General features: G+C 42.7%; 1 long non-coding RNA gene across 1 annotated transcript in view; it reads right to left on the bottom strand.

The window, feature by feature from the left end:
• The window catches only part of LOC146866472 (uncharacterized), a 300,783-nt gene that overhangs the window by 135,397 nt on the left and 148,597 nt on the right, over positions 1 to 16,789 (bottom strand). The gene's annotated exons all lie outside the window — the stretch shown is intronic.

Raw genomic sequence — 16,789 nt, 5'->3', positions numbered from 1 at the left:
GATTCATAAAATACAGTGTGGTATCTTGTGACATCTCACACACATGTATTCTCTCTTACCCGATTTTCGGACGGGCTCCGTTTCTCAGGGGATCGTAGGACTGTATAGGGGTAGCTCTGTAGTCACACTCTTTTGTAAGGACCCCCGAGTATGAGGGAGAGGGAGGAGATATATGGAAGTGGTATAAGGATACTCTAATGATGAACATCTATCACGATGGGGATGGTAATCTCCCCATGCGAAATAATATTCTCCCGCTCTGTCACCCCACTTACTTCATCAAGAGTCCTGCCCCGTTTGTCCACCTACTTGGTCTCGATCCCCGGCGTTTCGCGCCGTGTATCGTTTGGATGATGAGTTTATACTTCCGCATATGACGTAGCTCGACTGGGTTGGTCAGGACACTCACGTGATGTTTCACGTCAGTATCTCATCCCGACTACGCTGGTAAAAAAAGATTGTGGCAGATTTATTTAAAATTGTTTGGCTAAAGACAAGGATAGGCGTTTAGTTATCCAAGCTCAGATTTTACTCCGAATCATTTTCTGAGGGAGGAATTGTATTTTCATTCTCTTCCGTGTACGTGAAAACACGTGACCGGATATTTATCCAATCAGGTTTGACACGGATTTCGTAGTCCCCAACTCGTAAACGAAGGGAAATGTAGTTTCCAAAAATTTCAGGCTTGGCTTTTAGCGGGAGCTGGATTCCCTGTTCACATTAATAATAGTTCTTCAAGGATTTATTAATTATAAATAGGGACTTTAAATACTCGCAAGAGGTCATGGGTGCACTAGCACTGTTCTAAGGAGTACGCAGTTGTTTGAGGATGTATAGTATTTCACAAAGTTAGGGTATGGTCTAAAGGAGTTGTAAATGCTTGATGGGGGTCTTTATGTGTGTTTCACCACTACCCGATTTTTCTTTTAGCAGATGAATATATCCTGACTCTTAGGGTACTCTGATTGATATGTATTGGAGCCAATTCATAACAATTTAAAGTGTGCCACTTAATGTTACTGATACTACACAACTTTTGGGGGTAAATGCAAGATCTCTTATTTGTTTAATTGATTCCAAGGTATGGAATCGTTGAGACCCGTTTCGTGAGTTTTCAAACGATAAACCCATCGTTGCTCTCTTTCCAAGAGTTTTTTTGGGGGTTGCCAGTGTTCTTTACCTTTTCAAGTACAGTCCATTTTAATTCAGTATCCTTATGATTTTTCTCGTTATAGTGTGCTGTCAGTTTAGTGGCTGTGATTGCTCTCCTTATTGTGCTCCTGTGTTCGCTGATGCGGACCTTGACTTTCCGAGTGGTCATCCCAATATATTTTAATCCACATGGGCAATTTATCATATAGATGACTGAATCGGAATTGCAATTTGTATGTGACCTTTGCTCCCATGGTGAACGTAAACCCAGGTCTAAGGTCTTGGTATGTTCTGTGAAGGGGCAAACGACACATGAGCCACACGGGTAATGTCCCATGACAGGTAATGTATCCCAGAGTGTTGTCTGATTCGCACTACTAGATGCCAAGGTGTTGGTGTGTACTAGGGCATCTTTTAAACTGCTGTTTCTTTTAAAAGAAAACATTGGTTTCTCAAAGGCCAATCTGTTGGATGTCAATATGGGCCATTTTTTGTTTACTATTTTCTTCAATTCATTTGATGATGAATTGTACGTAGTTACGCAAATCAGCTGATCCAGTTCATTTTTCACATTTGTTTCTAAAAGAGCCTCTCTTGGGGTGTTTCGTGCTCTTTTGTTTGCTCTGTCCACGATCTTGGTTGGATATTTCTTCTGTTTCAGCTTGTTTTTCAAAATTGCTGCTTCTTTTTTGTAAGTCTGGATGTTGGAACAATTCCTGCGGATTCTAAGGAATTGTCCTACTGGGAGATTTTCTCTGAGGGAGCGAGGGTGAGCACTGTCGAATCTTAGTAGAATGTTCCTATCCGTTGGTTTGGTATATAGGGAACTTTCAAGAGTCCCGTCTTTCGCTGTGAATGTGACATCCAGGAAGGAAATTTTCTCCCTGTCCCTGTTCATTGTGAATTGGAGGTGGGGGTTCAGGGAATTTATCCATGTCTTAAAATTGTCAAGGCTCGTTGTATCACCCTTCCAGATCATGAAGATATCGTCTATATATCTGTACCATTTGTGGATGTTCTCACTATATGGGTTGTGTGTCCATATATGTTGGTCTTCAAAAACACTGACATACAGACAGGCCAGACTTGGGGCGAATGTGCTCCCCATTGAAGTACCGTGTACTTGTAAATACATCTGGTCTTCAAAAATAAAGAAGTTTTCAGTAAGGGCTAGATGTATAAGGGTAACCACCCATTCAACGGGAGCTGCCCATTTCCAGTCTTCTTGTGTTAAAATCTCTTGTGCTGCTCTGATACTCTCCGTCTGTGGTATATTAGTATAAAGAGCTTCCACGTCCAGGCATACCAGGAAATTCTCCATAGGGTTATATTCAACCTGTGTGAGGAGGTTAAAAATGTGCTTTGTGTCCTGAACGTACGATTTTATTTTCTTTACCAAGGGACGTAAAAACCAGTCAGTGTATTTAGATAATGGCTCCAAAATGGACCCAATCCCGGACACGATGGGTCTGCCTGGGGGAGGAATCTTCCCCTTATGTATCTTGGGGATAGTGTAAAATAGTGGGGTTCTAGGATCTTCCTGATTCAAAAAGGCATGTTCCTTTTTAGTGATCCACTCCTGGGTGAGCGCATCTGTTGTAAGTGCCAGGATGGATTTCTTGAGACGTTGTGTTGGATCCCTGTTAATCTTCTTATAATACCTGGTATCTGCCAGTAGATTTAAACACGCCGTTCTGTATGCGTTCGTGCTCTGAATCACGGTAGCTCCTCCCTTGTCAGCCGGTTTTATTACTATATCCGATCTGGTTTGAAGGGATGTAAGTGCCTTGCGTTCTCTGTTGCTTAGGTTATTGAATCCGTCTCTTTTAGGTTTTAGTGACTCCACTTCCTTGGTAACAGACTCTTCAAACGCCAGGACTTCTGGAGGCATCATGTTTGTAGGTGGCATAAAGGTGGACTTCAGTTTTAGATCGGTATAGTTATCCTTTTCCAAGGGTTTCTCTTTATTCAGAAAGAAGGTTTTCAATCGTATCTTTCTGAAGAATTCACCCAGCTCACAATGGAGGCGAAATTTGTCCAAGTAATTGGTAGGGACAAATCCCAACCCCTTGTTCAGGACGCTTAGTTCGTCTGAGGTCAGGACAACATCAGTGAGATTAACTACTAGTCCTTCGTCTTGCTCGTGCTGGGCTGCTGGTCCCTGGAGTTGCTCCTGGTGTTCATCGTACTCCTGTCCTCTTCCCATTGGATTCTTTTGTTGCCTCTTCTTCCACGTCTCCCTCGTCTTCCGCCCTGACCTAAAAAATGTTGGTTAAAGTCAGGCTGGAAGTATGGGCCTGTTGGAAACTGGGGAGGTCCATGATACTGAACAGGGCCAAAGGGTCCTGGCCAGGGATACATCGGCTGATGTGCATATCTCTGGTTGTAGTTTCCTCTTCGTGGTCTCCTCGCCTTCCCTCTCCAGCTTTTGTTTGATCCGTCACTCGACCAGTCATCATATTCAGAGTCAGACGATCCTGTCTGATCACTTCTTCCTGATCCAGAGTCTGAAGGTTCCTGACCTTTATAATCGTCTTTGATGTAAGGGTAAACTTTCTCGTGGCTGAATTTTTTCAGGTCTTTTTGTAATTTGTTGATCTTACTCTGCATAAGGTAATCTTTATGCTCGTTGATTTCCTTATTGGCCTCTTCTAGTTTCTTTTTATACAGGGTTAGTTTAATTTCCGTAAGCAGCGAGTCCTCGCTGATTTTAATTTTTATCAGTAATGCTTCTGAGAGACGTTTAGCCGTATTTATTATTAAAATCAGCCAGTCCCGTGAGCATCTCCAAGCGATCAACGACCATTCCTTCTTGAATTGTGGATCATCAAGAAATATCCTTGGTGCGTTCGTCACTACTAGCCCTGATGGTGCAACGTTGCCACGGAGATATTCAGTCATGATAGCCCCATGTAGGAGAATTTTCATTTGATTCCGTTTTAATTCCTTGAGTTCGTCCCAATTTTGGGCCTGTGTGAGAGACTGGTTGATGTTCGTATCGGTTAGGAGGGATGGACCTGCTAGTATTGCACTTGCCTCCTCGTCAGAGTAGCCAATACCATATTGTTCTGCCATAGTTCTCGTTATTTTAGAGAGGTAAAAATAAATATTCTGTAAATAGTGAGAGGATGTCACTGGAAGGTGATAGGAAAAGGGTGTGATAGAGAGTTAAAATACATGAATGTGTGTTATATTCAGGTATTTCCTGTGAATTAACCCTACAGCTGTGCGCTGCGCTAATTATGTATACACAAGAGGCTTATTGAAAAAACGTTTTTCAATTGTGCCAACAAAGGGGTGGAGAGGACTCTAGGTCGGAGTAATACCTCCCTATATAAATAGTTTCACAACAATTTTACTCCAACTGACCTTAAGAACCGGTCAGACATCCAAATGTATAGACGGAATACTATGATGAAGTTACTGTGGGGGAGTATTTTCTTCACCGATAGGTGAGCAAGGAAAAAATTCCTTTTGATTTAGGTACCCTCACACACCCTAGTGGTGTCATGCTTCATCATCGGGTCACCCCGACGCCTAAAAGTCGGGGTGGGCTCAACCACAGTGTTGGGAGCTCTTTGAAGATGTTATAGACACGGGGGGGCTAGAAAATTCTTTTAAAAAACCTCAGACAGATCCCCAGTATGCCTTTATTTGCGGGTCTGTCTGGGATACTAAAATACTTCAAATAGGGTCTTTGTAGGATAATTATGGTCCTAAGACCCTAGTGCCAACATGTTTCAGTCCTTGAAATGGCCTTAAAGGTCCAGGACTTTCATCAGGGCAAAACCAAAAGCCACCCAGGAAAACAGTGCAGGGAATTCCCTAGCCTGTTTATAGATGCAAGGGCAGAGTAGCTGCTCCTTGAGAAAATGACTGATTTATTAATCCGTCATCCTTCGTATTCCATCTGAAAAGAGAATAAAAGAAAAAAGAAAACAAAACAGCAACCAACTTGTATTTGTGCGTTTTCTTAGTGGCCATTCCCATTATTTGCCACGAGTAGTACCTACATGTGTTTAGGTGATCATTAGGCCAGGTGGTGTACAACTCACTCCATCCATGTGCCACTCATACCTGTATCTGTACACTTAGTCAGTGTGCCAGGTATATTGTGCGGTGGCGAAATCGCTCGCATCCTAACTGTAACTCCATGCCCGTCAGCTTACACTATCAATATAAAAAACTCTCTCATGCACCATTCACACTCATCACTCCTGTGGCATCCGTGATCGAACATGGTATTGTCTTGACCATGCGTGATTCATAAAATACAGTGTGGTATCTTGTGACATCTCACACACATGCATTCTCTCTTACCCGATTTTCGGACGGGCTCCGTTTCTCAGGGGATCGTAGGACTGTATAGGGGTAGCTCTGTAGTCACACTCTTTTGTAAGGACCCCCGAGTATGAGGGAGAGGGAGGAGATATATGGAAGTGGTATAAGGATACTCTAATGATGAACATCTATCACGATGGGGATGGTAATCTCCCCATGCGAAATAATATTCTCCCGCTCTGTCACCCCACTTACTTCATCAAGAGTCCTGCCCCGTTTGTCCACCTACTTGGTCTCGATCCCCGGCGTTTCGCGCCGTGTATCGTTTGGATGATGAGTTTATACTTCCGCATATGACGTAGCTCGACTGGGTTGGTCAGGACACTCACGTGATGTTTCACGTCAGTATCTCATCCCGACTACGCTGGTAAAAAAAGATTGTGGCAGATTTATTTAAAATTGTTTGGCTAAAGACAAGGATAGGCGTTTAGTTATCCAAGCTCAGATTTTACTCCGAATCATTTTCTGAGGGAGGAATTGTATTTTCATTCTCTTCCGTGTACGTGAAAACACGTGACCGGATATTTATCCAATCAGGTTTGACACGGATTTCGTAGTCCCCAACTCGTAAACGAAGGGAAATGTAGTTTCCAAAAATTTCAGGCTTGGCTTTTAGCGGGAGCTGGATTCCCTGTTCACATTAATAATAGTTCTTCAAGGATTTATTAATTATAAATAGGGACTTTAAATACTCGCAAGAGGTCATGGGTGCACTAGCACTGTTCTAAGGAGTACGCAGTTGTTTGAGGATGTATAGTATTTCACAAAGTTAGGGTATGGTCTAAAGGAGTTGTAAATGCTTGATGGGGGTCTTTATGTGTGTTTCACCACTACCCGATTTTTCTTTTAGCAGATGAATATATCCTGACTCTTAGGGTACTCTGATTGATATGTATTGGAGCCAATTCATAACAATTTAAAGTGTGCCACTTAATGTTACTGATACTACACAACTTTTGGGGGTAAATGCAAGATCTCTTATTTGTTTAATTGATTCCAAGGTATGGAATCGTTGAGACCCGTTTCGTGAGTTTTCAAACGATAAACCCATCGTTGCTCTCTTTCCAAGAGTTTTTTTGGGGGTTGCCAGTGTTCTTTACCTTTTCAAGTACAGTCCATTTTAATTCAGTATCCTTATGATTTTTCTCGTTATAGTGTGCTGTCAGTTTAGTGGCTGTGATTGCTCTCCTTATTGTGCTCCTGTGTTCGCTGATGCGGACCTTGACTTTCCGAGTGGTCATCCCAATATATTTTAATCCACATGGGCAATTTATCATATAGATGACTGAATCGGAATTGCAATTTGTATGTGACCTTTGCTCCCATGGTGAACGTAAACCCAGGTCTAAGGTCTTGGTATGTTCTGTGAAGGGGCAAACGACACATGAGCCACACGGGTAATGTCCCATGACAGGTAATGTATCCCAGAGTGTTGTCTGATTCACACTACTAGATGCCAAGGTGTTGGTGTGTACTAGGGCATCTTTTAAACTGCTGTTTCTTTTAAAAGAAAACATTGGTTTCTCAAAGGCCAATCTGTTGGATGTCAATATGGGCCATTTTTTGTTTACTATTTTCTTCAATTCATTTGATGATGAATTGTACGTAGTTACGCAAATCAGCTGATCCAGTTCATTTTTCACATTTGTTTCTAAAAGAGCCTCTCTTGGGGTGTTTCGTGCTCTTTTGTTTGCTCTGTCCACGATCTTGGTTGGATATTTCTTCTGTTTCAGCTTGTTTTTCAAAATTGCTGCTTCTTTTTTGTAAGTCTGGATGTTGGAACAATTCCTGCGGATTCTAAGGAATTGTCCTACTGGGAGATTTTCTCTGAGGGAGCGAGGGTGAGCACTGTCGAATCTTAGTAGACTGTTCCTATCCGTTGGTTTGGTATATAGGGAACTTTCAAGAGTCCCGTCTTTCGCTGTGAATGTGACATCCAGGAAGGACATTTTCTCCCTGTCCCTGTTCATTGTGAATTGGAGGTGGGGGTTCAGGGAATTTATCCATGTCTTAAAATTGTCAAGGCTCGTTGTATCACCCTTCCAGATCATGAAGACATCGTCTATAGATCTGTACCATTTGTGGATGTTCTCACTATATGGGTTGTGTGTCCATATATGTTGGTCTTCAAAAACACTGACATACAGACAGGCCAGACTTGGGGCAAATGTGCTCCCCATTGAAGTACCGTGTACTTGTAAATACATCTGGTCTTCAAAAATAAAGAAGTTTTCAGTAAGGGCTAGATGTATAAGGGTAACCACCCATTCAACGGGAGCTGTCCATTTCCAGTCTTCTTGTGTTAAAATCTCTTGTGATGCTCTGATACTCTCCGTCTGTGGTATATTAGTATAAAGAGCTTCCACGTCCAGGCATACCAGGAAATTCTCCATAGGGTTATATTCAACCTGTGTGAGGAGGTTAAAAATGTGCTTTGTGTCCTGGATGTACGATTTTATTTTCTTTACCAAGGGACGTAAAAACCAGTCAGTGTATTTAGATAATGGCTCCAAAATGGACCCAATCCCGGACACGATGGGTCTGCCTGGGGGAGGAATCTTCCCCTTATGTATCTTGGGGATAGTGTAAAATATTGGGGTTCTAGGATCTTCCTGATTCAAAAAGGCATGTTCCTTTTTAGTGATCCACTCCTGGGTGAGCGCATCTGTTGTAAGTGCCAGGATGGATTTCTTGAGACGTTGTGTTGGATCCCTGTTAATCTTCTTATAATACCTGGTATCTGCCAGTAGATTTAAACACGCCGTTCTGTATGCGTTCGTGCTCTGAATCACGGTAGCTCCTCCCTTGTCAGCCGGTTTTATTACTATATCCGATCTGGTTTGAAGGGATGTAAGTGCCTTGCGTTCTCTGTTGCTTAGGTTATTGAATCCGTCTCTTTTAGGTTTTAGTGACTCCACTTCCTTGGTAACAGACTCTTCAAACGCCAGGACTTCTGGAGGCATCATGTTTGTAGGTGGCATAAAGGTGGACTTCAGTTTTAGATCGGTATAGTTATCCTTTTCCAAGGGTTTCTCTTTATTCAGAAAGAAGGTTTTCAATCGTATCTTTCTGAAGAATTCACCCAGCTCACAATGGAGGCGAAATTTGTCCAAGTAATTGGTAGGGACAAATCCCAACCCCTTGTTCAGGACGCTTAGTTCGTCTGAGGTCAGGACAACATCAGTGAGATTAACTACTAGTCCTTCGTCTTGCTCGTGCTGGGCTGCTGGTCCCTGGAGTTGCTCCTGGTGTTCATCGTACTCCTGTCCTCTTCCCATTGGATTCTTTTGTTGCCTCTTCTTCCACGTCTCCCTCGTCTTCCGCCCTGACCTAAAAAATGTTGGTTAAAGTCAGGCTGGAAGTATGGGCCTGTTGGAAACTGGGGAGGTCCATGATACTGAACAGGGCCAAAGGGTCCTGGCCAGGGATACATCGGCTGATGTGCATATCTCTGGTTGTAGTTTCCTCTTCGTGGTCTCCTCGCCTTCCCTCTCCAGCTTTTGTTTGATCCGTCACTCGACCAGTCATCATATTCAGAGTCAGACGATCCTGTCTGATCACTTCTTCCTGATCCAGAGTCTGAAGGTTCCTGACCTTTATAATCGTCTTTGATGTAAGGGTAAACTTTCTCGTGGCTGAATTTTTTCAGGTCTTTTTGTAATTTTTTGATCTTACTCTGCATAAGGTAATCTTTATGCTCGTTGATTTCCTTATTGACCTCTTCTAGTTTCTTTTTATACAGGGTTAGTTTAATTTCCGTAAGCAGCGAGTCCTCGCTGATTTTAATTTTTATCAGTAATGCTTCTGAGATACGTTTAGCCGTATTTATTATTAAAATCAGCCAGTCCCGTGAGCATCTCCAAGCGATCAACGACCATTCCTTCTTGAATTGTGGATCATCAAGAAATATCCTTGGTGCGTTCGTCAATACTAGCCCTGATGGTGCAACGTTGCCACGGAGATATTCAGTCATGATAGCCCCATGTAGGAGAATTTTCATTTGATTCCGTTTTAATTCCTTGAGTTCGTCCCAATTTTGGGCCTGTGTGAGAGACTGGTTGATGTTCGTATCGGTTAGGAGGGATGGACCTGCTAGTATTGCACTTGCCTCCTCGTCAGAGTAGCCAATACCATATTGTTCTGCCATCGTTCTCGTTATTTTAGAGAGGTAAAAATAAATATTCTGTAAATAGTGAGAGGATGTCACTGGAAGGTGATAGGAAAAGGGTGTGATAGAGAGTTAAAATACATTAATGTGTGTTATATTCAGGTATTTCCTGTGAATTAACCCTACAGCTGTGCGCTGCGCTAATTATGTATACACAAGAGGCTTATTGAAAAAACGTTTTTCAATTGTGCCAACAAAGGGGTGGAGAGGACTCTAGGTCGGAGTAATACCTCCCTATATAAATAGTTTCACAACAATTTTACTCCAACTGACCTTAAGAACCGGTCAGACATCCAAATGTATAGACGGAATACTATGATGAAGTTACTGTGGGGGAGTGTTTTCTTCACCGATAGGTGAGCAAGGAAAAAATTCCTTTTGATTTAGGTACCCTCACACACCCTAGTGGTGTCATGCTTCATCATCGGGTCACCCCGACGCCTAAAAGTCGGGGTGGGCTCAACCACAGTGTTGGGAGCTCTTTGAAGATGTTATAGACACGGGGGGCTAGAAAATTCTTTTAAAAAACCTCAGACAGATCCCCAGTATGCCTTTATTTGCGGGTCTGTCTAGGATACTAAAATACTTCAAATAGGGTCTTTGTAGGATAATTATGGTCCTAAGACCCTAGTGCCAACATGTTTCAGTCCTTGAAATGGCCTTAAAGGTCCAGGACTTTCATCAGGGCAAAACCAAAAGCCACCCAGGAAAACAGTGCAGGGAATTCCCTAGCCTGTTTATAGATGCAAGGGCAGAGTTGCTGCTCCTTGAGAAAATGACTGATTTATTAATCCGTCATCCTTCGTATTCCATCTGAAAAGAGAATAAAAGAAAAAAGAAAACAAAACAGCAACCAACTTGTATTTGTGCGTTTTCTTAGTGGCCATTCCCATTATTTGCCACGAGTAGTACCTACATGTGTTTAGGTGATCATTAGGCCAGGTGGTGTACAACTCACTCCATCCATGTGCCACTCATACCTGTATCTGTACACTTAGTCAGTGTGCCAGGTATATTGTGCGGTGGCGAAATCGCTCGCATCATAACTGTAACTCCATGCCCGTCAGTGTACACTATCAATATAAAAAACTCTCTCATGTACCATTCACACTCATCACTCCTGTGGCATCCGTGATCGAACATGGTATTGTCTTGACCATGCGTGATTCATAAAATACAGTGTGGTATCTTGTGACATCTCACACACATGCATTCTCTCTTACCCGATTTTCGGACGGGCTCCGTTTCTCAGGGGATCGTAGGACTGTATAGGGCTAGCTCTGTAGTCACACTCTTTTGTAAGGACCCCCGAGTATGAGGGAGAGGGAGGAGATATATGGAAGTGGTATAAGGATACTCTAATGATGAACATCTATCACGATGGGGATGGTAATCTCCCCATGCGAAATAATATTCTCCCGCTCTGTCACCCCACTTACTTCATCAAGAGTCCTGCCCCGTTTGTCCACCTACTTGGTCTCGATCCCCGGCGTTTCGCGCCGTGTATCGTTTGGATGATGAGTTTATACTTCCGCATATGACGTAGCTCGACTGGGTTGGTCAGGACACTCACGTGATGTTTCACGTCAGTATCTCATCCCGACTACGCTGGTAAAAAAGATTGTGGCAGATTTATTTAAAATTGTTTGGCTAAAGACAAGGATAGGCGTTTAGTTATCCAAGCTCAGATTTTACTCCGAATCATATTCTGAGGGAGGAATTGTATTTTCATTCTCTTCCGTGTACGTGAAAACACGTGACCGGATATTTATCCAATCAGGTTTGACACAGATTTCGTAGTCCCCAACTCGTAAACGAAGGGAAATGTAGTTTCCAAAAATTTCAGGCTTGGCTTTTAGCGGGAGCTGGATTCCCTGTTCACATTAATAATAGTTCTTCAAGGATTTATTAATTATAAATAGGGACTTTAAATACTCGCAAGAGGTCATGCGTGCACTAGCACTGTTCTAAGGAGTACGCAGTTGTTTGAGGATGTATAGTATTTCACAAAGTTAGGGTATGGTCTAAAGGAGTTGTAAATGCTTGATGGGGGTCTTTATGTGTGTTTCACCACTACCCGATTTTTCTTTTAGCAGATTCATATATCCTGACTCTTAGGGTACTCTGATTGATATGTATTGGAGCCAATTCATAACAATTTAAAGTGTGTCACTTAATGTTACTGATACTACACAACTTTTGGGGGTAAATGCAAGATCTCTTATTTGTTTAATTGATTCCAAGGTATGGAATCGTTGAGACCCGTTTCGTGAGTTTTCAAACGATAAACCCATCGTTGCTCTCTTTCCAAGAGTTTTTTTTGGGGGTTGCCAGTGTTCTTTACCTTTTCAAGTACAGTCCATTTTAATTCAGTATCCTTATGATTTTTCTCGTTATAGTGTGCTGTCAGTTTAGTGGCTGTGATTGCTCTCCTTATTGTGCTCCTGTGTTCGCTGATGAGGACCCTGACTTTCCGAGTGGTCATCCCAATATATTTTAATCCACATGGGCAATTTATCATATAGATGACTGAATCGGAATTGCAATTTGTATGTGACCTTTGCTGCCATGGTGAACGTAAACCCAGGTCTAAGGTCTTGGTATGTTCTGTGAAGGGGCAAACGACACATGAGCCACACGGGTAATGTCCCATGACAGGTAATGTATCCCAGAGTGTTGTCTGATTCGCACTACTAGATGCCAAGGTGTTGGTGTGTACTAGGGCATCTTTTAAACTGCTGTTTCTTTTAAAAGAAAACATTGGTTTCTCAAAGGCCAATCTGTTGGATGTCAATATGGGCCATTTTTTGTTTACTATTTTCTTCAATTCATTTGATGATGAATTGTACGTAGTTACGCAAATCAGCTGATCCAGTTCATTTTTCACATTTGTTTCTAAAAGAGCCTCTCTTGGGGTGTTTCGTGCTCTTTTGTTTGCTCTGTCCACGATCTTGGTTGGATATTTCTTCTGTTTCAGCTTGTTTTTCAAAATTGCTGCTTCTTTTTTGTAAGTCTGGATGTTGGAACAATTCCTGCGGATTCTAAGGAATTGTCCTACTGGGAGATTTTCTCTGAGGGAGCGAGGGTGAGCACTGTCGAATCTTAGTAGACTGTTCCTATCCGTTGGTTTGGTATATAGGGAACTTTCAAGAGTCCCGTCTTTCGCTGTGAATGTGACATCCAGGAAGGAAATTTTCTCCCTGTCCCTGTTCATTGTGAATTGGAGGTGGGGGTTCAGGGAATTTATCCATGTCTTAAAATTGTCAAGGCTCGTTGTATCACCCTTCCAGATCATGAAGACATCGTCTATATATCTGTACCATTTGTGGATGTTCTCACTATATGGGTTGTGTGTCCATATATGTTGGTCTTCAAAAACACTGACATACAGACAGGCCAGACTTGGGGCGAATGTGCTCCCCATTGAAGTACCGTGTACTTGTAAATACATCTGGTCTTCAAAAATAAAGAAGTTTTCAGTAAGGGCTAGATGTATAAGGGTAACCACCCATTCAACGGGAGCTGCCCATTTCCAGTCTTCTTGTGTTAAAATCTCTTGTGCTGCTCTGATACTCTCCGTCTGTGGTATATTAGTATAAAGAGCTTCCACGTCCAGGCATACCAGGAAATTCTCCATAGGGTTATATTCAACCTGTGTGAGGAGGTTAAAAATGTGCTTTGTGTCCTGAACGTACGATTTTATTTTCTTTACCAAGGGACGTAAAAACCAGTCAGTGTATTTAGATAATGGCTCCAAAATGGACCCAATCCCGGACACGATGGGTCTGCCTGGGGGAGGAATCTTCCCCTTATGTATCTTGGGGATAGTGTAAAATAGTGGGGTTCTAGGATCTTCCTGATTCAAAAAGGCATGTTCCTTTTTAGTGATCCACTCCTGGGTGAGCGCATCTGTTGTAAGTGCCAGGATGGATTTCTTGAGACGTTGTGTTGGATCCCTGTTAATCTTCTTATAATACCTGGTATCTGCCAGTAGATTTAAACACGCCATTCTGTATGCGTTCGTGCTCTGAATCACGGTAGCTCCTCCCTTGTCAGCCGGTTTTATTACTATATCCGATCTGGTTTGAAGGGATGTAAGTGCCTTGCGTTCTCTGTTGCTTAGGTTATTGAATCCGTCTCTTTTAGGTTTTAGTGACTCCACTTCCTTGGTAACAGACTCTTCAAACGCCAGGACTTCTGGAGGCATCATGTTTGTAGGTGGCATAAAGGTGGACTTCAGTTTTAGATCGGTATAGTTATCCTTTTCCAAGGGTTTCTCTTTATTCAGAAAGAAGGTTTTCAATCGTATCTTTCTGAAGAATTCACCCAGCTCACAATGGAGGCGAAATTTGTCCAAATAATTGGTAGGGACAAATCCCAACCCCTTGTTCAGGACGCTTAGTTCGTCTGAGGTCAGGACAACATCAGTGAGATTAACTACTAGTCCTTCGTCTTGCTCGTGCTGGGCTGCTGGTCCCTGGAGTTGCTCCTGGTGTTCATCGTACTCCTGTCCTCTTCCCATTGGATTCTTTTGTTGCCTCTTCTTCCACGTCTCCCTCGTCTTCCGCCCTGACCTAAAAAATGTTGGTTAAAGTCAGGCTGGAAGTATGGGCCTGTTGGAAACTGGGGAGGTCCATGATACTGAACAGGGCCAAAGGGTCCTGGCCAGGGATACATCGGCTGATGTGCATATCTCTGGTTGTAGTTTCCTCTTCGTGGTCTCCTCGCCTTCCCTCTCCAGCTTTTGTTTGATCCGTCACTCGACCAGTCATCATATTCAGAGTCAGACGATCCTGTCTGATCACTTCTTCCTGATCCAGAGTCTGAAGGTTCCTGACCTTTATAATCGTCTTTGATGTAAGGGTAAACTTTCTCGTGGCTGAATTTTTTCAGGTCTTTTTGTAATTTGTTGATCTTACTCTGCATAAGGTAATCTTTATGCTCGTTGATTTCCTTATTGACCTCTTCTAGTTTCTTTTTATACAGGGTTAGTTTAATTTCCGTAAGCAGCGAGTCCTCGCTGATTTTAATTTTTATCAGTAATGCTTCTGAGAGACGTTTAGCCGTATTTATTATTAAAATCAGCCAGTCCCGTGAGCATCTCCAAGCGATCAACGACCATTCCTTCTTGAATTGTGGATCATCAAGAAATATCCTTGGTGCGTTCGTCACTACTAGCCCTGATGGTGCAACGTTGCCACGGAGATATTCAGTCATGATAGGCCCATGTAGGAGAATTTTCATTTGATTCCGTTTTAATTCCTTGAGTTCGTCCCAATTTTGGGCCTGTGTGAGAGACTGGTTGATGTTCGTATCGGTTAGGAGGGATGGACCTGCTAGTATTGCACTTGCCTCCTCGTCAGAGTAGCCAATACCATATTGTTCTGCCATAGTTCTCGTTATTTTAGAGAGGTAAAAATAAATATTCTGTAAATAGTGAGAGGATGTCACTGGAAGGTGATAGGAAAAGGGTGTGATAGAGAGTTAAAATACATGAATGTGTGTTATATTCAGGTATTTCCTGTGAATTAACCCTACAGCTGTGCGCTGCGCTAATTATGTATACACAAGAGGCTTATTGAAAAAACGTTTTTCAATTGTGCCAACAAAGGGGTGGAGAGGACTCTAGGTCGGAGTAATACCTCCCTATATAAATAGTTTCACAACAATTTTACTCCAACTGACCTTAAGAACCGGTCAGACATCCAAATGTATAGACGGAATACTATGATGAAGTTACTATGGGGGAGTATTTTCTTCACCGATAGGTGAGCAAGGAAAAAATTCCTTTTGATTTAGGTACCCTCACACACCCTAGTGGTGTCATGCTTCATCATCGGGTCACCCCGACGCCTAAAAGTCGGGGTGGGCTCAACCACAGTGTTGGGAGCTCTTTGAAGATGTTATAGACACGGGGGGCTAGAAAATTCTTTTAAAAAACCTCAGACAGATCCCCAGTATGCCTTTATTTGCGGGTCTGTCTGGGATACTAAAATACTTCAAATAGGGTCTTTGTAGGATAATTATGGTCCTAAGACCCTAGTGCCAACATGTTTCAGTCCTTGAAATGGCCTTAAAGGTCCAGGACTTTCATCAGGGCAAAACCAAAAGCCACCCAGGAAAACAGTGCAGGGAATTCCCTAGCCTGTTTATAGATGCAAGGGCAGAGTAGCTGCTCCTTGAGAAAATGACTGATTTATTAATCCGTCATCCTTCGTATTCCATCTGAAAAGAGAATAAAAGAAAAAACAAAACAAAACAGCAACCAACTTGTATTTGTGCGTTTTCTTAGTGGCCATTCCCATTATTTGCCACGAGTAGTACCTACATGTGTTTAGGTGATCATTAGGCCAGGTGGTGTACAACTCACTCCATCCATGTGCCACTCATACCTGTATCTGTACACTTAGTCAGTGTGCCAGGTATATTGTGCGGTGGCGAAATCGCTCGCATCCTAACTGTAACTCCATGCCCGTCAGCTTACACTATCAATATAAAAAACTCTCTCATGCACCATTCACACTCATCACTCCTGTGGCATCCGTGATCGAACATGGTATTGTCTTGACCATGCGTGATTCATAAAATACAGTGTGGTATCTTGTGACATCTCACACACATGCATTCTCTCTTACCCGATTTTCGGACGGGCTCCGTTTCTCAGGGGATCGTAGGACTGTATAGGGGTAGCTCTGTAGTCAAACTCTTTTGTAAGGACCCCCGAGTATGAGGGAGAGGGAGGAGATATATGGAAGTGGTATAAGGATACTCTAATGATGAACATCTATCACGATGGGGATGGTAATCTCCCCATGCGAAATAATATTCTCCCGCTCTGTCACCCCACTTACTTCATCAAGAGTCCTGCCCCGTTTGTCCACCTACTTGGTCTCGATCCCCGGCGTTTCGCGCCGTGTATCGTTTGGATGATGAGTTTATACTTCCGCATATGACGTAGCTCGACTGGGTTGGTCAGGACACTCACGTGATGTTTCACGTCAGTATCTCATCCCGACTACGCTGGTAAAAAAGATTGTGGCAGATTTATTTAAAATTGTTTGGCTAAAGACAAGGATAGGCGTTTAGTTATCCAAGCTCAGATTTTACTCCGAATCATTTTCTGAGGGA

This window comes from Triturus cristatus, chromosome 2_1 (genome assembly GCF_964204655.1).
Source record: "Triturus cristatus chromosome 2_1, aTriCri1.1, whole genome shotgun sequence".
In the NCBI taxonomy this organism is placed as follows: Eukaryota; Metazoa; Chordata; class Amphibia; order Caudata; family Salamandridae; genus Triturus; species Triturus cristatus.
The sequence above is the reverse complement of the archived record's forward strand: the minus strand, read 5'-3'. Positions and strand labels throughout refer to the sequence as shown.